Source organism: Canis lupus, chromosome X (assembly GCF_003254725.2).
Source record: "Canis lupus dingo isolate Sandy chromosome X, ASM325472v2, whole genome shotgun sequence".
NCBI classification, from domain to species: Eukaryota; Metazoa; Chordata; class Mammalia; order Carnivora; family Canidae; genus Canis; species Canis lupus.
The window spans coordinates 17,120,772-17,143,123 of record NC_064281.1 but is presented as its reverse complement, the minus strand read 5'-3'; the positions used below and the strand labels follow the sequence as shown (position 1 = coordinate 17,143,123).

At 36.0% G+C, this 22,352-nt stretch overlaps 1 long non-coding RNA gene across 1 annotated transcript in view; it reads left to right on the top strand.

Moving 5' to 3' along the window:
• Nucleotides 1-22,352, top strand: part of LOC118353665 (uncharacterized) — a 176,468-nt gene that overhangs the window by 5,146 nt on the left and 148,970 nt on the right. The window contains exon 2 of the long non-coding RNA XR_004812945.2: nt 1,796-1,887. This is a non-coding gene — a long non-coding RNA (uncharacterized LOC118353665). The remainder of the gene's footprint in view (nt 1-1,795; nt 1,888-22,352) is intronic.

The following is a 22,352-nucleotide window of genomic DNA, read 5'->3' as shown; positions in this document are numbered from 1 at the left end:
CTGTATTGGACATTCTAAACATGAGAGGCCTATGGACAGCCAAGAAGGGATTTGCAGTAGCTAGTTTCTGCATTCACAGATATGAATGGGAAACTCAATTTGAATTGAAGATAAAGATTTGAGAGTCATACTAAAACAAGAATATGAATGAGACAGGGGGAGTGTAAGATGCCCATAGAGGAGGCCCACAAAAGAAAAAGAGAAAATCAGTGAATTATGAGAGGAACCAAGAGAATGCAGTGATATGGTAGCCCTGTGATAAAATAATTTCTGGTAGAAAGGCATGGAAAACTGTGGGAAGCACCAAAATTATGTTGTTCCAATAAGAACTGAGAAGAATCTGATGGTTTTATAAATTTAGATATCTTTCATGCCCTTATTAAGATCTGTGAAAGAACTGGACATCAGAATGGGAGGGGGGGCTTGGTATACAGAGCATTAACTTTTTCATGAGTCAGTTTTTCCTCTGTCCTTCCTCATAGCCCACCTATGTGTATATCTTATTCAGATGGCTCCCCAATGAATGGTAATGATTCTCCAATTTACCACCATTACATGCATTACTCTTTTGGAATAAAGTCTCAGACACTAATGATGATCCCTACTCTAAGGTGATTATGTTTTTGCCGCTTATAGATTGATAGCACCTTTTAAACTAAGCTAGCTTTGAAATCCTTCTCTCCTTGTGAGATTGTAGAACAGCTTTGTCATGGCATTCTGGTGATTTTGTATATCTCTACATAGGTCATGTAGACAAGACTCAACCTCAGTATGACACATGTCTTGGCAGAAAGCCCTATGATCTTCTCTGGAACACGGCAACACAATCTTGTGAGGAGCTATCCCAAATCCATTTCTCATTTGCCATGCTAGTTCCAGTGAGGCATCAGCTTCAGGTATAGCTTCAGACTAAAGAACTGTTCAGCTGTAGTTTAGAGTTTTCTCTTTGATGACAGAGCAACCCACCACTTGTATCATCTATCATTTGGCCCCTCCAGTTTGGTATCATCCTGGGACTAGGGACATGTGAAGCTGAGGGCATGCTGATCTTGCATTGCTGTGTAAATAACTTTTCTAAATCCATTTGGGGTTGTTTTCACCTTACCAGCTGAATTTATGGAAGTGTGATAAGCCAACCTAGCAGCTGTCACCATGTTGCTGCTGAGGTACTACTTGACCACTTGGCACAGATCTGATCTAGGAAGTCCATAAATACTCCCCCAAAGAGTGAGCTCTGTTGAGCCTGTGCCTGAATAAACTAGGCCAGTCCAGCTCTGGCCTAGTAAATTACCAGCAGCAGCAGCAGCAGCAGCAGCACCAGTACAAATTGGAAAAGATTGGATTTTCCCTAATTATTTGGGCTCCCTAAGTTAACCACATAATTAACTCAAAAAAATCTGTATTAATGTTGCAAGATAAAAAAAACCCTGATCTAAATCCTTTCTTCTGAGCTTTTACATTATTTTTTTACAAAACAGATTTTACGGAATTCCTTCATATGTTAGGTTCATTTTTCTCTGAACATTTAGCAGTCTTCCTTGCTAGTGGCAAATGTGAACTGATACAATTGGTGCTAGATAAGTTCAGAGGTCCTCTTTGTAAATTCACAGGTACATCCCTATAGATCATATTTTTTAAATGTAAAAAGTGCTCAAGTAGACGACAAATTATTTAATCTTTTGTTAATAACTGACAGACTACAGATGATTGAAGACGGGGAGTGGGAAAGGAAGATTGCTTTCTTTCTCCATAGATTTTTGTCTTTTTCTCTGAAATGGGTTTCATTTAATTCCAGGAAAATTGGCACATAATGGATGCTCATATCACATGGAACAAATCACTTATTTTCACTGACCAGGAACTGTATCCAGAAAGAGAGAAAGGCATGTAAGTTTGTCACTATTTTTGACATTTTCTTGATTTTGAAAGGAAACTTAGTGATTCTGGTGATCTAAGTACTGAAAATATTTTGGCTTCATTAGTTTTTCTTCAGCACTGTTTCAAAGACTTTGTAGCATAATGCAAAGCTATCATTCATTGATTTTTTAAAAAGAGCATCTACTCTCTATATGCCCTGTGCTAAGCAGTGTTAGAAAAATGAGCAAAACATGGTTGCTGTTTTCCAGTCCCATAAACCAAAGCATACCAATAGATATTTTTGATATAATGTAGCTAGCTAAATGATAGACATGTACAAAGGTATTTTGGGTATATTCCACAATACAGAAATATGAATGTATACCAAAAGAATAAATAAATAAGGATCTTTCTAGATTATAAGATGGCAATGTAATATACAATTGTATATTGGATAATGGGCTAAGCACCATAGGTAAACTAATGAATATAATGGATATGACTCCTGATCCTGTAGAGTTATAACATGGTGGGAAATGTACACTGTACTAGTAAACAAACAATATATATATAAATGCATAAATGCAAATCATAGAAAGTATTGATATGAAATGTACAAGGTGTAGTGATAGAGAATTGTTGGAATGAGGGAGAGAGGAAATTCATTAAGGTGATGAGAGAAGATTTCTCTGAATAGGTGACTTTTAGACACAGTCTTAAGATAGAAGAATACAAGTAGGAGCGGTTTGGGTGGCTCAGTCGGTTGAGCATGTGACTCTTGATTTTGGCTCAGGTCATGATGTCAGGGTCATGAGATCAAGCGCTGCATTGAACTCTGCACTGAGCACACAATCTGCTGGAGATTTTCTCTGTCTCATGGCCCCCACTTGAGCTCTCTCTATTTCTCTCAAGTAAAATACATACATACATACATACATATATACATACATATATTTTTTAAAAAGGAAGAAAAATTCAAGCAGGTAAAGATCAGAAATAGCTTATTCAAGAGAAGGGGAAGTAAAATCATGGGTGAAGTTCTTGTGGCAGTAAAGAGTTGGAGGCGATTGAGGAACAGAAAGGAAATCAGTATGGCTGAAACAGTGAATGGGCAAAGGCATAAGAGGCCAGAGAAATAGGATGGAGTTGGAGAATACAGGATCTTATAAGTCTATGTGGTAACTAGCTTAAAGTGCAGTGAAAAGCCATTAAAATTTGTAAACAGGTCAGTAACATGATCTGATTTATATTTATAAATTAAGGAGAGGGCTTCCTTTTCCAGAAAGATCAAGTAGAGATACCTTTCCTTATTCCTCCCACTAAATTAGACTAAAACCTGTGGACATTATATATAAAACAGACATAAGAAGACTTTGAAAGAAAAAGAACAAAGTAAAGTAGCATGGGAACTCAGACCCAAAGAATGACACGCTGGTGAGTTCTCTGGGTTTTTAATTTTTTGCTCATATAACACAGAGCTGAAGAAGCTGGCACCCTGAAAACATGGAAGGCACAAACAAAAAAGTCCCAAGAAGAGCCTGATCTCTAGCTGAGGATCAGGAAAGGGGCAGCTTAGCAAGGTAGAAAACACTGAAATAATAACTACTCTGCTCCAGCCAAATACCACAGAAAAACTGTGACCCCATCCCCACCTATGCCAGCAAAGGCGAAGTAGGGAGCCAAGACTTTTACTTTGCTAGGCTGTAGCAGGGCATTCCGATATCCTTTCAATGGTGGTGTGAGAGAAAGCCAGGAACTGGGACACTCATCCTTGCCAGGCAGTAATGACCCCCCACCTTTTTCTGTTGTCAGTGGAGCCTGAATTGCTACCTCCACCCAGCAGTAACAGAGTGTCTTCTGGGGTGGTGTCAGAGAAGTCCTTGTAGAGAGTCAAAAGAGTTTGATCACTGTCCAATAATAATGAGAATACCTCCCACTTCATGATGTCAGCAGAGACCAAATAGTGAGCTTAAGTATTGAAATAACTCCTACCCTTCCCAGCCTCATAGGTATTAGTAGAAACCTGTAGGGAAGTTAGAACTCCATCCATGGCCCAGAAGTAATGAGAAGCCTACTCTAAGTTGTCAATCAAGACTGTATAGGGAACTGGATGTTTATTAGCCCTGGCAGAAAGAAGCCAGCACCCTAGCTTCCTCTGCAGGAACAGTGTCATAATTAAAAGAGAAGGTTTATATTATTAGATCCAGAGAGTCATAACATGATACACAAAATGTTCAGATCTCAAATGAAATTCACTTGTCATACCAAGAACCAGGAAGATAACAAATTGACTGAAAAAAAAGATAACAAAAATGTTAGAATTATCTGACATTTTAAAGCAGCTATCTTAAAAATGCTTCAATAAATAATTAAAATACATTTGAAACATATGATAAAATATGAGAAAATGTCAACAAAGAAATAGAAAACAAAGAAACAAATGAAATTTAAAACTGAAAAAATATAATAAAAAACGTAGAGGCTAAATTGCAGAATGGAGGGGACTGAGGAAAGAATCAGTTAGCTGGAATATAGAATAGTAGAAATTATTAAATTTTAACAACAAAGAGGAAAAAGATTTTTAAAAAAAGAACAGAGGCTCAGGGACCTATGGTACAAAAATAATAGATCGCACAATCATGTTGTTGGAGTCCTATAGGAGAGGGGAAAGAGGGCAGAGTTGAAAAAGGACTCAAAGAAATAATGGCTAAAAACTTTCCAAATATAGCAAACGACATAAACCTATAAATTCAAGAGACAATGAATTCCAACCAAGACATGCCATGGTCAAATTCCTGAAAACTAAAAGCAAAGAAAAAAAAAAATCAGCCAGACAGAAGCAATACCTTACCAATAGGGGGAAAATAATTTGGTAGCTGATTTCTTATCAGGAACCAGAGTCCAGAAGGATGTCAGCGAAATGGCTACCTGGAAACTCCAAGTTCTTGTCCCCCCCACAGAAACATTAATAAGCAACAGCAACAACAATAAACACCCCAAAAATTAAATGCAAGACCATGAATATGGATCCTTACCTTGTACTGTATATAAAAACTAACACACACACACACACACACACACAAACTAACACAAAATGGATCAAAGACATAAATGTAAGAGCTAAAACTAAAACTCTTAGAAGAAAACACTGGAGACAATCTCCATGATATTGAATTTGGCAATGATTTTTTACATATGACAACAAAAGCACTGTCAATGAAATAAAAAAAATAGATGAATTAAAAACATTTGTGCATTAAAAAACATTATAAAGTGAGAAAACAACTCACAGAATGGCAAAAATGTTTACAAATCATATATCTGATCAGGAATTAATATCCAGGAGCACCTAGCTGGCTCAATTGGTAGAGCATGTGACTCTTGATTTCAGGGTTGGGAGTTTGAGCCCCACGTTGGGTGTGCAGATTACTTAAAAATAAAATCTTAAAAAAGGAATTAATATCCAGAATATAAAAAAGAACTCCTACAAGTTAAAAAACAACAACAACCCATCTAAAAAATGGGCAGAGGACTTGAATAGACATTTCTCCCAAGAAGATATACAATGGCCAAAAAGCAAATGAAAAAATGCTCACCATCACTAATCATTAAGGGAGTGCACATGAAAACCACAATGAGAAACTACAATGACTTTACACTCATTGGGTGGGCAGCTATGAAAAAAAAAAGAAAATAACTGATGAGGATGTGGAGAAATGAAAACTCTTGTGCATTGCTGATGGGAATATGAAATGGTACAACCACTGCGGAGAACAGTCTGGTAGTTCCCCAAAATATTAAAAATAGAATTATCATATGATTTAGCAATTCTACTTCTAGTATATACCCAAACAAATTGAAAGCAGAGACTCAATCAGATACTTGTATACCAATGTTCACAGCAAAGTTATTCACAATAGTCAAAAGGTAGAAACAACCCAAATGTTCATCAACAGATGGATATATAAAAAAATATGGCATATACATACAATGGAATGTTATTCAGCCTTAAAAAGATTTGGTGTTTGGGCAGCCAAGGTGGCTCAGTGGTTTAGCACCAACTTCAGCCCAGGGCATGATCCTGGAGACCCAGGATCGAGTCTCACATCGGGCATCCTGCATGGAGCCTGCTTCTCCCTCTGCCTGTGTCTCTGCCCCCGCCCTCTCTCTCTCTCATAAATAAATAAGTAAAATCTTAAAAAAAAAGATTTGGAGTTATAACACATGCTACAACATGGACAAACTTTGAAAACACCATGCTAAGTAAAAAAGAAGCCAGACACAAAAGGACTACTATTATAATTTCACCTATATGAGGTACCTAGAATAGGCAAATTCATAGAGCGGAATAGTGGTTATTAGGTGGTAGGGGAGGGAAGTATGGGGGTTGATTTTCTAATGGATAAGCTTGAGAAGTGGATAGTGGTGATAGTTGTACCACATTGTGAATGTACTTAATGCCATTGGCACTGAATTTAACACTTAAAATGGTTAAAGTGGTAAGTTTTGTTATGTCTATTTTATCACAATAAAAAAATACTTATAAAAGGCAAAAAAGGGAGGAAACTCTAGAGTGCAGAAAGTGTTACAACATTTTTCAAATGCTGAAAGGGCTGTCAACCCAGAATTCAGAATTCTATATTCAGCAAAAATATCTTCCAAGAATGAGGGATAAGTCAACATATCTTCAAATGAAAGAAAACTAAGAACTTTAGCTAGCAGATCTACTCTAAAAAAATGGCTAAAGGAAATTCTCTAAACAGAAAGGAAATGATAAAAGAAGGAACCTCCAGAAGGAAGAAAGAACATGGTAAGCAAAAATATGGGTAAATACAATATGAACTTGCCTTCTCCTTTTGAGTTTTCTAAATTATGGTTGATTATTGAAGCAAAAATTATAATACTGTTCTGAATTAGTTTTCAATGTATGTAGAGGATATATATAAGATTATTACAGTATAAATGGAGGAGAGTAAAGTCATACAAAGAGAGGTAAGGTTTCTAAACTTCAGTTTAAATGGTAAAATGATGATACCAGTAGTCTATAATAAGTTATGTATATATAATATCTAGGACAACCACTGAAAAGCTATATGAGATATACACTCAAAAACACTATTGATAAAATGAGTTTCTAAAAAATATTCATGTAACCCATAGGAAGACAGGAAAAAGAAAATAAATGAAAAACAGAACAAACATAAAACAAAAAATAAACTAGCAAACTTAAGCTCCAACCTAATAATTACCTTACATACAAATGATGTAAGTACACCAATTAAAAGATTTGCAGAGTGAATTAAAAAACATAACCCAACTATATGTGGTCTATCAAAAGCTCTAAACATAATGATACAGGCAGGTTGAAAAGTAAAAGCATGGAAAAAGATATTTTCAGCAAATATAATTTAAAAAATTACAGAAGTGGGTATATTAATCTTGGATAAAGTTGATTTCAAGGAGGGAAGAAAACTAAAGGAGAAAGGTGAGAGTGCTGGTATATTCATCTTATATGGGAAAGAGTCATGGGATACTTTATAGAATTGATGGAAAAGAAAATAAACATCTAAATATATTCCTTAAAGATAAAATGGTAAGCTATTCAGGAGCTGAAAATAATCATATTGGGGGAATGAATGAACAGTAGAGGTATGTTATAAATTAGGTGAATCCTGTTCTGCTGTGGTGGAAAGTCCATGGATAATGTCCTAATTAGCAAATTTATTAATAGTGACAGTCAGCTTAAATGACTTAAAATGGGAGTACATGAGAGGGGCAAAGGACTATGGTTTTCTCATTTAAATCCTTTTATACTACTTGATTATTAAATCTTGTGGATGTATTTTAGCAAACATTAAGAATATTTTAAGTAAAACCAGAAGTCTCTGCTATGACTGACTAGAGCATAAAGACTGGAATTCATTGCATGGTGGTTTAAATAATTTACAGCCTGACCCCAGTCTAGTTTTACCTCTCTATTTCTGGTCATTTCCTAGAATACTTTGTTTTTTACCACATCAGAAAACACTCTTCCTTCTCTTATCTCCTCATCTAGTACTCTTCTCACTCATCAAGACTTTATTGAAATGTAGCTTCCTCTATGGAGCCTTTTCCAAATAACTCCTCTATGCCTCAAGGATGGAATTGTTATCTCCTTCCTAGCATTTTTTTTAAATTCCATTTTTATATGCAATGGGTATATATCTTTTGAATTTTAATAAGTAAATAGAAACAAATTCTAGGAATTCAAAAGAAAAAGCATTTTACATATTCACAGGGGGAAAGTAAAGGACTTCTGCATGTAATAAGAAAATATAGGGACAACCACATTAAAAAAAAGGGACATTTGTTAGTAGGAAAGTACAGTCTGTCCCCCTGGCAATTCTAATGGAGCACATTTCATGACAACTCCTCCTCTCTCCCTGATTTCATGAAGATTCACCATATGTCTTCTAAGTCAGAAACCTTATTTTTAGAACAATATATTATTTCTAAGCTTGACTGAAGCAGCACATCTTTTTAGTTACAGGAGGTAAACTTTTTCCCGGGTCATACAATTATAAGTTAACCCAATTTTCATGGGATTTGGAATGGGATAGAAGAAACTGGAATCCATTGATAATGAGATTCTGACAGCATTTTCTTGTTTCCCAAGCAAATAACTTTTAGCTAAAGTCCTGTATGAAGGCATAATTACCAAGCCTTTTCCATTGGTGTGTGGCTACTTTTATATTCTACAAAAGCAATCTTATTTTTTGGTTTATTTCATGGTAGATTATGACCATTAAGGGAAAGAGTGAATTATTATTTATTTTCCTTTGAATGTGTCCAGATTTTAAGTTGGTATCAAGGATTGGTTGTTCTAATACAATGTTTCTTATAGTACCAGATGTCCAGAAATTTGGAAATAATGATTTGAGGCTTTACATCTGCTTACGTATTAATCTGAATGTGTGAATTCAAAGGCAAAGTTAAGGATGTTTTCAGTAGCAAACGTTGATTTTCATTAAAGTATATGTTTTTATCAAAATTATCGCATAGAGCAGCTGCATAATTATGTTATTACAACTTCTATTAAAATATATTTCATATAAAGTTATAAGAAAAATCATAAGCTTCCCAGGATATATAGAATTGCAAGTCAATATGATGTACTTAGCTAAATTAGGAGTGAGAAGAGTTGGGCCTTCTTTCTAAACTTGAGGTTCAGTGCTCTGTAATATTGGGCAAATCATATAATTCTACTAACCCTCAGTATTTTAATCTGCAAAATGGGGATTCCTATCTCTTAAAATTGTCATAAGGCTCAAATGAGAAAACACATTCAAAATCATTATAAACTACATACATGTAATATATTATTTTTCAGATTACATAGAATTCATAGCACAGTCTTCTAAATATCCTCAAAATTGGCAACCCTTTTTATCATTAAGGATAATTTTGATAGTCAAAATTCATTTGAGGCCATGTTTGCCCAGTAAAGTTGATGCTCCAATTAGCTAATACTATTTTTGGTTAAGGAAGAAAATAAAGAATAGCTATAAAATGGACATTTTTTAAAGCATGCCACATAAAATTACTGAAGGCAATATTTTAAAAGTTTACAGAATGTTTTGAATTATATCAGCATCCCAAAGGTAAATATTATGAAGGCTTAGCACTAATCAATTATATTTCTTTGGTTATGATTCTTAAAGGAATATGTTTATCTGCATTTTACTAATGTTTCCATATAATCTTCTATATTATTTTATCTTAAATTTACATGTTTAAGATATCACTCTATGGAAGTTTAAGGTAGAACGCATAATAATCAAGTAAAATTATGTTTGTAAAATGAGACATGCAAATTATTCAGTTATTATGTATTTTTTTTCCAGTGTAGGTATAGAAAGGTAAATAAAAGATCATCTCTCATAAACTATTTCTTTTGTCAGGATTATGAGTAAAGATTAGAAGAGGAAGGGAGATAATGGAAAGGCAAATGTTTGAATTGCTAAATAGCACTTCACTATCAACATATTCAATTTTTTAAAAAGTTTTAATTTAAGCGAACTCTATATCCAACATGGGGCTTGAACTCATAACCCCAAAATCAGGAATCATAAACTCTTGGGACTGAGCCAGCCAGGTACTGCACTATCAGCATATTTAAATGAGCACCTGCATAAAACAAAGTTGTTTTAAAAGATTAAACCTTGCTTTTGTTCTCCATATATAGAAATACACTTTCTGCAGGCTGGATGAAAGTAAACTGTGGTTCAAGTTTTCCCATATCAATCTAGGTACCTGTAGTTCCTACATGGCATTGTCAGAATCTTCACATGGCAGGGGGAGACAGAAGTCATAGGATTATTATATGTATTTTCCTCAGAAAAATATTGTGCCATGCTTAGAAAATGTAGAACTTCACTTTCTTAATGGCACAATTTCTGCTACGCATAATCTCATGGAAAAAGAAGGTCCGACAACATACAAAATATATTCCTGAACAGGAAGATAAAGTTGTAGTTAATAGGGAAAGATAGATTAGAAAGATGATGGAATTGACTAAATGCAATATTTAGTTTAAAAAATATTATTCAGAAATTGGGTTGCCTGGGTGGCTCAGTCAATTAAGCATCCGATTCTTCAACTCAGCTCAGGTCTTGATCTCAGGGTTGTGAGTTCAAGCCTTGTGTTGAGCTCCACAGTGGGCAGGGAGCCTTCTTAAAAAGATACTATTCAGAAATTACATGAGGTACTCATTGTGATCTTGCTTTTGTGGAAGGGATATTATTTTCTAATTTGCAGTGTGTTCCTCTTTTATTATGGCTTTTCAATATTGTATTGATTACCCAATTTTTCTTGGTATAAATATGTGAAAATAGCAAGGCATTGCTCACTTTAGTAGCACATATAATGAAAATAGCAAGGCATTAGGTCTCTTTTAGAAACCGTTTAGCATAATCAGAAGTATTCTGTTAACATGAATATACCTGATTTTTAGTATTAAAAATATACTTGGACTCTAATGGAATCTTACTGAATTTTGGCTCAATATTCATATAAAAATGGAAAATCTTTTTAACACTAATTATTCTGTTGGCGTAAATCACAGAATAAGCAAACTACAGCAAACATTCCTTCAAAGATTTCTTATATCCACTTGACAAAGATGACTCCAACTGATACCTGCCATTTATACAACTGTGTTTTACATTCACTTTAAAGAATTAAATCATTTGCTAACACTTCAGTTGTGCTTCTTAGAAGTTGGTTTCTGCAGATTAAGTATAACTGCCATTTTTACTGTATAGGGGAGGAAAAACGATTTTCCCTTAGCCTTCTGAGTTCTTAGCTGAGACCCCTGTAACCAAAGACAAATTAATTAAGAAAGGTAGCTTTAGAATTCAGGACTAAATACTATCTGAATAGGAAAAGAGGAATCAGATTGTAGAACTCTTAGGGGAGAGTAAATGATTTTTAGGAAAGGTAGGCCCTTAGGAGAATAGTTGGGAGGTGTGAGCATTTGTGACAAAGTTTATCTGAGTGTGGTGTGGACTTCTAGCTTTTTCTCCTGTGATAAGAGTCAGTTGTCTCTGCTTGATGAAATTCTGGGGAGGGGATTTGACAATTGAATTCCTTTTGGAGAATTTAACTTTTTTAAAAGATTATTTATTTATTTATTTATTTATTTATTTATTTATTTATTCATGAGAGACACACAGAGAAAGAGAGAGAGAGGCAGAGACATAGGCAGAGAGAGAACCAGGCTCCATGCAGGGAGCCTGATGTGGGACTCATCCAGGGACTCCGGGACCACGCCCTGGGCCAAAGGCAGGCACTAAACCGCTGAGGCATCCCAGGATCCCCTGGAGGATTTAACTTTATAGCAGATAAGGGGAGTTCAGAGAAAACCTCTTTCTGCATTTGCTCTTTTTAAGCATCTTCAGATCAAAATAATCAGTATACCAAGCAGCATATTTTGGGGTGGCATATTTTGCTACCCTTCATCATCTTACATAGTCAAGGCCTTGGAAGAAATCCGTCTAGATTGGTAGAGGAAACCAAAAGCTTAAGGTAAGTGGAACTTGTGCCACATTTTCCCCATAAACTGTCTAGAAAAATAGTCTCAAGCAAGGAAATCTATGACAGTTTGACTTTGATGTTCTGCTTTAGTGATTTTTCTTTTCCCAAATGAGTAATCAAAGCCTGTTTTTTTAAAAAAGATTTTATTTATTTATTCATGAGACATACACACACACACACACACACACACACACAGAGGCAGAGACATAGAGAGAGAGGCAGGCTTCGTGTGGGGAGCCCGATGTGGGACTTAATCCCAGGATCCTGGGACCACGACCTGAGCCAAAGGCAGACGTTCAGCCACTGAGCCACCCAAATGCCTTCAAGATCTGTGTTTTCAAATTCACTGATACGTAATGACTTCCTCAAACGTAGATAGCAACTAAGCTCTACTATCAAGTAGTTTGGAAGGAAGACCAATATCATCAGTGGTAATTTGAATTGGGGTGAGCTGTTTTATCAGGTACAGACACTTTTTGTTGCATTAATCTGTGATTAAAGGCAGTAAATTCGCATGCCTCAAAGCCAGGCAACAAATATGACCAAGACATTTTGCTATTCAAGATAACTGAGAGTTGATGTACTGACACATCAGCATCATGAGCAAAAGGTTTGGTTATTTCAGAAGAAAAACTTGTTATAGCATCATCATTCAAGAAAAATTTGTTATTACCTATAGAGATACATAAAAGATTTTTCCAGAACAAATAAGAGTCATTGAAGTAGAAGGCAAACCTCCTATAAAGTTGTTTGTCACAATCAAACCGAGTGTAGGGGCTCACTGAAACAGAAGAAATCACCATACAATATGTTGTTTCCCATATACTTATCATATAAAGACTTTTGGGGGAAGTATTTGTACATATATAATCATCATTGAAAATGTTCATGAGAGTTGATCAAAATTTTCTTTTTTAAAATTTTATTTATTTATTCATGAAAGACACACATACAGAGAGAGAGGCAGAGACATAGGGAGAGGGAGAAGCAGGCTCCATGCAGGGAGCCTGACGTGGGACTTGATCCCAGGTCTTCAGGATCAGGCTCTGGGCCGAAGGCAGGCGCTAAACCACTGAGCCACCCAGGCTGCCCAGAGTTGATCAAAATTTTAAATTCAGTTTAAAGCTGTTGGAGAAAAAAAAAAGAAAAAAAATAAAGCTGTTGGAGAAATCAATATCTGTAGTTAGATAATGAGTATATATTTCTCAGGTTGCAAACTCATTTTTGATAGCTATATGGGATCCCAGATAGGATCCTGGAACAGAAAAAAAGACATGCAAAAATTTGTGAATTTTGGATAAAGGTCTGTAGTTAATAATATTGTACCAATGTTAACTTCCTGTTTGTGATAATCAAACTATGGTTATATAAAATGTTAATTATAGGGAAAGCAGGTTGATAGATAAGGGATATGAGGGAGTTTTCTGTACTACTTTTGCAACTTCTCTGTAAGTTTAACACACATACAGAAGGAGAAACTTTACTTTTTATATAATTAAATGTAATCTCTAAATCAAGTCCCCAGAAAATTTTACCTAGTGACAGAAAAATTATGTCTGAGAAAGTTCTATTTGGTCACAATCAGGTTAAGTTGGTCACCTTTGTTATTTTTCTTAAGAAAATTCACAAGTTTTGTCTTCTGCTCTCCAAGGTAGAGGTAAAGCTGGAAGGAAGCTTAAACAAATATATGAAAGTTTCCATAAAGTGGGCATATCTCTCTCCCTGTTATGCTTGATTTGGTCATGTCCTAAACTGACATCCTCTATAATGTAACTCCTTCTGTCTAATCCCTGGGCCTATCCCCTACATGCTGACATCTGCTAAAATCAAACTATATATCTTACTAGAACCCTGACTACACATTCCTCTAGTTTGGTGGTCATTAGTATCAACTGTAGATCTCTTGAAGGTTCATTAACTATTTCTCTTCTTAGCTATTTAGCTCTTTAGAAACTTCCAGATGCTGTCCCATGGAAATTCAGAGGTTTTCTCTGGCCCTCTCTAATATGGACAAACAATAGATATTGTACTCTTAATGGTTTGGAGGATTTTTCTTAAAGGTTTGCCATCTCCTTGGTCCTTTTCTTTTAGATAGATTATTTATTTATTTATTTATTTATTTATTTATTTATTCATTCATGAGACACACACACATACACACACACACAGAGGCAGAGACACAGGCAGAGGGAGAAGCAGGCTCCATGCAGGGAGCCCAACGTGGTACTCGATCCCGGGTCTCCAGGATCACACCCTGGGCTGAAGGCGGCGCTAAACCGCTGAGCCACCTGGGCTGCCCCATCTCCTTGGTCTCTATGCTGGATTTTTTTTTTAGTTGGGGAGAGAGAGCACATCTGTGAAACGGGGGTGGAGGGGCAAAAGGAGAGGGAGAGAATCTTAAGCAGGCTCTATACCCAGTACAGAGCCCAATGTGAGGCTTGATCTCATGACCCCAAGACTGTGACCTGAGCCAGAGTCAAGAGTTGGATGCCCAACTGACTGAGCCACCCAGGTACCCCTACCCAGGATTCTTTATGCTCTCTTAAATATACTTAAGGCAGGATTGTATTTAGCACCTGGAGGGAAGGTCACTGTCCTCCACTACACCTGGCTGTTGTTTTTAGTCTTTAAGTTTTCCTCCCTGCTTTGCCCTACAGCTTCAAGGCTTTTATTTAATTTGTGAGAGGAGAAAACTTAGTAAGCCAGTATACTTTCTCAGTCTTTTAGTCTTCTATATAGATCTTGGATTTTCTTTTTATTAACATACAATTTAAATATATTAGCTAAATACTATATTTGTACTGTTCAGTTTTGACAAATGCATAAACTTATATGACCTGTACAATTATTAAGACCCAGAACATTCCCCCATCTCAGTCGATGTACCTTGCAATGACCATGATCTGCTATCTATCATCATAGATTAGTTTTGTCCATTCTAGAATTTCAGATAAGCAAAATTATACAGTATGCATTTTCTTGTGTCTTGCCTTTTATTCAGCGTATTTTTGAGGTTTGTCTATATTCCGGTGTGATTGTGTAGTCCATTCTTTCTTTTTTGTTTCTGAAATATCCCTGAGAGGAAATGTTATGAATCAAGTTTTTATACATTGTGTTTCATTTTAGTTAATACATGATTTTAAAGGCATATATTTGTGTTTTAATTTTAGTCTGTGTATTTAGTTGATCAGTATTGGTCTGTTTGTGGTTTGTAACATATCCAATAATGAAACTCTATCTTATAATTTTGTACATATAAGAAATTAGGATGGATTTTTGATAGGAACCAATTAAAGGTTGAATGTTGCCTCCATCATAATTTTTATATATCTCTGAAACATTGAGAAATAAAAAAGGCTTTAAGCAGTTGTCAAATGAGATATGGAGGGACAGCATGTTGATGTCAGCTAAAACAAAATATTGGGAGACACTTGACAGAGCAGCTGTGATATTAATATATTGCACATATAAGCATTGAAATAACTCCTGATAAAGTTGTATATACTTCTGTTCGGGAGGTCTCCAGCTTCACTGGTGGACTCTAGCTTCACTAGATTCTTTAGCACCTTCTAGACATCAATTGTATATCTTAAAACCATCAAATATCAAAGCCTTTAGTACTTATTTCATGTTCTCCACAATACTGGTAAATTTTAAAATCCATTTTTAGATTAAAAAAATTGGTGGTCAATACACCATCTTGCCTCCTTCATGCCATCATGTGCAGTTTTTGTAAGTATCCATCCTAACCCTAATCAGCAAATTGAAGGTCAAAACACACATTAACCTCCAAATACATAGAAGGAAAGAATTTGGTAAAATTAATTATTGAATCCTGGTTTAAAAAAATTCTAGTATGGTACAAACAGAAAACATTGTCTTCTTTTTTTTATTTTTTTTAATTTTTTATTGGTGTTCAATTTACTAACATACAGAATAACCCCCAGTGCCCGTCACCCATTCACTCCCACCCCCCGCCCTCCTCCCCTTCTACCACCCCTAGTTCGTTTCCCAGAGTTAGCAGTCTTTACGGTCTGTCTCCCTTTCTGATATTTCCCACACATTTCTTCTCCCTTCCCTTATATTCCCTTTCACTATTATTTATATTCCCCAAATGAATGAGAACATATAATGTTTGTCCTTCTCCGACTGACTTACTTCACTCAGCATAATACCCTCCAGTTCCATCCACGTTGAAGCAAATAGTGGGTATTTGTCATTTCTAATAGCTGAGTAATATTCCATTGTATACATAAACCACATCTTCTTTATCCATTCATCTTTCGTTGGACACCGAGGCTCCTTCCACAGTTTGGCTATCGTGGCCATTGCTGCTATAAACATAGGGGTGCAGGTGTCCCGGCGTTTCACTGCATCTGTATCTTTGGGGTAAATCCCCAATAGTGCAATTGCTGGGTCGTAGGGCAACTCTTTGGGAGACTGCTTGTTCTAGCAAAATGAAGTAGCTTCATTCTAGGTTTTCCCTCTTACAACTAAAAATACCTGAACAATCAGAGAGAGAGAACCTGAAGAGTAGAAAGAAGAAGGATGACAGCCTAGGTACCTTGTGTGTTGAGGAAAGACATAATGGGTTTCCTGGTTGCCTCCCAAAAGTTTTGGTCAGGACATGGCAGAAGCCTCCAACCTAGAACTGCCAACAGGCAAAGGCAAAAACAGTTTTAAGTAAAACCTTTTTGTATTCTCTAGCCAAAGAAACCAGAAAAGGGTGGCCTAAGAACAGAAAGCCGTTTTGACAATACCCCCTCTGTACCAGACAACCAGCAAGGGAACTAGTACACCTCCTCCCCCATGGTTTCAGTGGTGTTCTACTTGGTGCAAGTGGCATTCTGATTTCTCCACTAGGTGGCGTTAGCAAGCTGAGTGGGGATCTGAAATCGCGGCAGTTAGCTTGATTTTTCTTGTAGAAGCAGTAATGGTTGGCCCACTTGGGCAGTTGATCTTCCATCCCCACCTGGTGGAAGCAGGCGCTGCTCTAATTCCCCTCCAGGGTTCTGTTGGTGGGGCTGAGTAGTGAGAGGATTTTCCATCTACCACCTGGCAGAGCAGGCAGTGCTCAGATTCCCCCAACAGGATAGTTTCAGTGTAGTTCAGATGTAAGCTGGGCTTCTAGTCATATTTAGCAATACTGAGGCTTAATGAGATGGTGAGGGGTGGGGCTTGTCAGTACTAGGCTTTACTTCCCCCTCCATGTCACAGGGCTCAGTGGAAAGTTGAGTCTCTACCCCATCTGGGATCAATGAGACTGAATAAGGTGGTTCAAGTTAGGGCTAGTAAGCTCTCCACTTTCTACCTACCTTTGATGTCAGTAAAGCCAGTACAGAGCTGAACTTTCAAACTTACCCAGTAGAATTGAGAGTGAATGATGTGGTGTTAAGCAAGGCTAGACAGCACTTCTCTTCCTTCACTAATAGCGTCAAAGGGGCCCAGTAGAAAGCTGAGCCTCTACACCCACCTGCCAGTGTCCTACTTTCACTGAAAAGGTATCAGCAGGAATGAAGGAGGAGCTAACCTTCCACCCCACTTATCTGCAATGAAGCAGTGTGAGTCAGTGCCCCCACTTTTGCCAGGGTGGAGTTGGCAGGACCCAGTGGAAAGCATAACATATACTTCACCAGGTTTGGAAGTTATACCTCAACAGGTGGACTGCCTGATAAAATAAAGAAGATCAAATAGAATCCATAGTCTCATAAGGCAATTTCCAACATGTTAAGGATATAATTTTATTTTATTTTATTTTTTTTAATTTTTATTTATTTATGATAGTCACAGAGAGAGAGAAAGAGAGGCAAAGACATAGGCAGAGGGAGAAGCAGGCTCTATGCACCGGGAGCCCGACGTGGGATTCGATCCCGGGTCTCCAGGATCGCGCCCTGGGCCCAAGGCAGGCGCCAAACCGCTGCGCCACCCAGGGATCCCAAGGATATAATTTTAAAAAAAATCAGTACAGCAAGAACCAGGAAAATAAAATATTAAAGATAAAAAACAATAAATGGATGTATATTAATCACATCAAAAGGAGTCAGATGGTGAAATTATCTGACAAAATTTTAAAAGCAGGCATCACAAAAATATGGTAAGCAATTATGAATTCTCTTTAAAAATTGAAAATCTCACCAAAGAGAAAGAAACTGTAGCAAAAAAATAGAAATGATAGAATTAAAAATACAATAATTAAAATGAAAAACTCAATGGGTTAGTAGTAGAGAAAACAGAATAAGTGAACTACAGGAAAGTAGAATTAATCCTATCTCAACATCAGAGAGAAAACAGATTGAAAAAAATCAAACAGTCTTAGGGACCTATGGGACAATAGCAAAAGACAACATTTATGTCATCAGACTTCTAAAAAGAGTAGAGAGAAACTGTTGGACTGAAATATTATTCCAAGGAATAATGGCTGAAAATGATCCAACTTTGGCAAAAGAAAACTACAGATTCAAAAAGCTGAGCAAACCCCAAATAAAATAAACCGAAAAAAGTTCATGTCATGACACATCATAATTAGTCTTCTGAATACTAAAGACAAAGAAAAAAAAATCTTGAAAACAGCCAGAGAGAAATGTTCCATTAAAGGGAAACAGTGTTTGGTATTTCGGCAGATTTCTAATATGAGATTATGGAGATCAGAGTAAGTGGCACATTTTTTAAGCACTGAATTAGAGTTGTCAACAGCAAGCTTTATATCTGACAAAAATATCCTTCAGGAATGAAGGGGCAAAAAGACATTCTGGGGACAATGGAAAACTAAGATAAATATTTGTTAGCAAATCTTCCATTAAGAAATGGCTAAAGTAACTTCCCTAATCAGAAAGGCAATGATAACAGAAGGCTTAGAACTTCAGAAAAGAAAGAAATTGCATTTGTAAAAATAGGGGTAAATATAACAGATTATCCTACTTCTCATGAATTTCTTAAATCATATTTGAAGGTTGAAGCAAAAATTATAACACCAGCTGCTGTGGTGCTTAACATATGTACAGGACATACTTAAACAAATATATTTTTAAAGTGATGAGGATAAAGGGACTTAAATGGAAGTCATGTTTCTATACTTAACTCAAAGTGGTAAAATGTTGAAAAAAGCACATTGTGACGTTACGTATGTATATTATAATACCTAGAGCAAATGCTAAGAAAACTATACAAAGAAATGCATTCAAAAACAGTATAAATTTATCAGGAAAGAACCCTTAAAAATGTTCAAATACCCCACTAGGAAGTAAAAGAGAATAAGAGAAATGAAAAACAAAACAAATAATAAAATGGACAGCTTAAGCCATAACATATCGATACATAAGTGTAAAATGTTTATATACACCAATTGAAAGAGATTGGCAGAATAGCTAAAAAAAATCCTCACAATCCACTTCCAGTTTCAAGTCAAACATGTAAAGGGCTTAGAAGTTGTCATTTCTATCCTTACAAGAAAAAAACTGAAGAGACTGGAAATCAACAATGTATCCTAGATCAGAGAATTGTAGTCACAGGGCAAATGATAGATCATCTAACTGGAGAGACAGAGGAACATAGGATCAAAGCTTACTAGGATCAGAAGCTGCAGTTGAAATCTGGTAGGAACACATAAAAGATCATTGACAAATTGCTGGAGACTAAGACTGGACTACCTTAAGAGATAAAAACTCCTCTAAGGACTCAGCCCTGGGATGGGGGTGGGGCATCCATACTTCTGTGAGTTGTATTTCCAGGAGCCTACCAGATTCTCAGGGTAGAGATTGGAGAAAAATCCCCTTTTGATTTTGGCAAAAGAAGGAGAAGTTATTATTTTGAAATATGCCCAGAGCATTATGTTCTCATTAATAAAGACCTTGTCTTCAGAGAAACTATTTTACCAGATCCTAATCTACATGGATTTTACCAGAACCTAACAATATAGAAGAAGGGAAATACCCATCTCCAGCACCCTCTAGCCATCCTGTTTCACTTAAAGAAGGGCAAAGAGCTGGGAAGCTCCCATGAAGGTTACAGCCCAGAAACACAGGCCAAGTAAAAGATAAAGATCTCTTTCTAGGGATACATAATGCTTCTCCTTCTCCCACATCTTTCCATAATATCAATATGGCTCTTCTGTAATAATAGGGGATTGCAGCTTAAAGAAACTATAAGGCTCAGGCTGTATTTAAAAGGGAATTTCTGGGGAAACCCAAAGACAACAGAGAAGACAAAGACAAGGGAGCTACAGGAAATCTTAGTCTCCCATACCTATAGTTATAGTACATCATAAATGCAGCCTACCTCCTTGTCAGATAAATGTAAAACCTTATACTACAGGCCTGTTCACCTCAGTTTCTTTCCTGACACATTGTGTTTGGCTTTCATAAATAAAAAACAAAAACAAAAACAAAAGGCATGCAAGACGGCAAAATGAAACAAAAATATTAACCAAAAAAATCACTCTAAAGAGTCAAGCATCAGAAAATGACCCAGATATGGCAGAGATTTTGGAATTATCATAGTGAGAATTTAAAATAACAAGTGTTAATATCCTAAGGGCTGTAACAGAAAAGTGGGTATGTGGAAGAATAAATAGGTAATGTAAATAGATGAATGGAAGCTAAGAAAGAATCAAAAGGAAATTCTAGAAATGCAAACAAAAATGAAGAATACCTTTGGCAGATTCATTAGTAGACATGACATAGCCAAGGGGTTAGTGAGCTTGAACATAGATGAGTAGAAACTTCCCAAACTGAATATATGGGGTGATTATAGCTTATGTATAAGTGAAATAAATGACAGCAGTGTTATAAGGGATGTAAAAGGGATGAATTGGTAATATTATACTATAAGGCACTCACTCTACCTGAGGAGTGTATAGTGTTATTTGAACATGTACTGGAATTAATTATAAGTGTATATTTCAACCACTAACTTAAAGGCTGAGACTATCAAAGTAGATAAAATAATAAGACCCAAGTATACCACAAAAGGCAGAAAAAGAGTGGAAGACAAAAATAGAAACAAAGAATAGGGCAATACATAGAAAACAGCAATAAATATGCTATTATTCCAACTATATCAATTACTTTAACATCACAGTGATCTGATTGTACCAATTAAAAGACAGATATTGTTAGAGTGGATCAAAAAACAAGACAAAAGTATCTCTACAAAAAAATCTGCCTTTAAATAAAATACATCAGTGTATTTTATGGGACCAGCATTACCCAGATAACAAAACCAGACAAGGATACCACAAAAGAAAGAAGGAAAGAGAGAGAGAGAAAGGGAGGAAATTATAGGCCAATGTTTCTGATGAACATAGATGCAAAAATCTTCAAGAAAATATTAGCAAGCCAGATTCAACTATAAATTAAAAACATGATACAGCATGATTAAGTGGGATTTATTTCAGGGGTTACAGGGATGGCTCAACATCCACAAATCAATGTGATATGCCACAATAAAATGAAAGATAATCATCATATAACCATCTCAATAGAAACATAAAAAGCATTTGACACAATTCAACATCCATTTATGAGAAAAACTCTTAAAAAAGTAGATGTTGAGCAAATGCATGTCAATGTAATAAAGGCCACATGTGATAAACTCAGAGCTAATATAATACTTGATGGTGAAAAACTGAAAGCTTTTTATCTAAGATCAGGAATAAGACAAGGATGTCCACTCGCTCTAATTTAATTCAACATAGTATTAGAAGTCCTAACCACAGCACTTAGGTAAGAAAAATAAATGAAAGGCAATCAAATTGGAAAGAAAGAAGTAAAATTGTCATTATTTACGGATTACATGATACTATATATACAAAATCTTAAAGACCACCAAAAAACTGTTGAAACTAATGGATGAGTTAAGTAAAGTTGCAGGATATAAAATTAATATTCAAAAATCTGTTGCATTTCTATATACTAATAACAAACTATTGGGGCACCTGGGTGGCTCGTTTGGTTGGTAGTTTGCCTTCGGCTTGGGTCATGATCCTGGAGTCCTGGGATTGAGCCCCACATTGGGCTCCCCATTCAGCAGGGAATCTGCTTCTCCCTCTGACCCTCCTCCCTCTCATCATTTCTCTTGCTCAAATAAATAAAATCTTAAAAAAAATTTAAAAAGCAAACTATCAGAAAAAAATCAAGAAAATAATCCTATTTACAGTCATATCAGAAACAAATACCTAGGAATAAATTTAACCAAGGAGATGCAAGGCCAGTACACTGAAAACAATAAGGCATGGATGAAAGAAATTGAATAAAACACAAATAATGTAAGTGATATTTTATGCTCATGGATTGGAAGAATTAATATTAAGATGTCCATACTGTGTAAAGCAATCTACGTTTTTAATGCAATCCTTATCACTTCCAGTCATTTTTCATAACACTAGAACAGATAATTCTAAAATTTATATGGTACCACAAAAGACC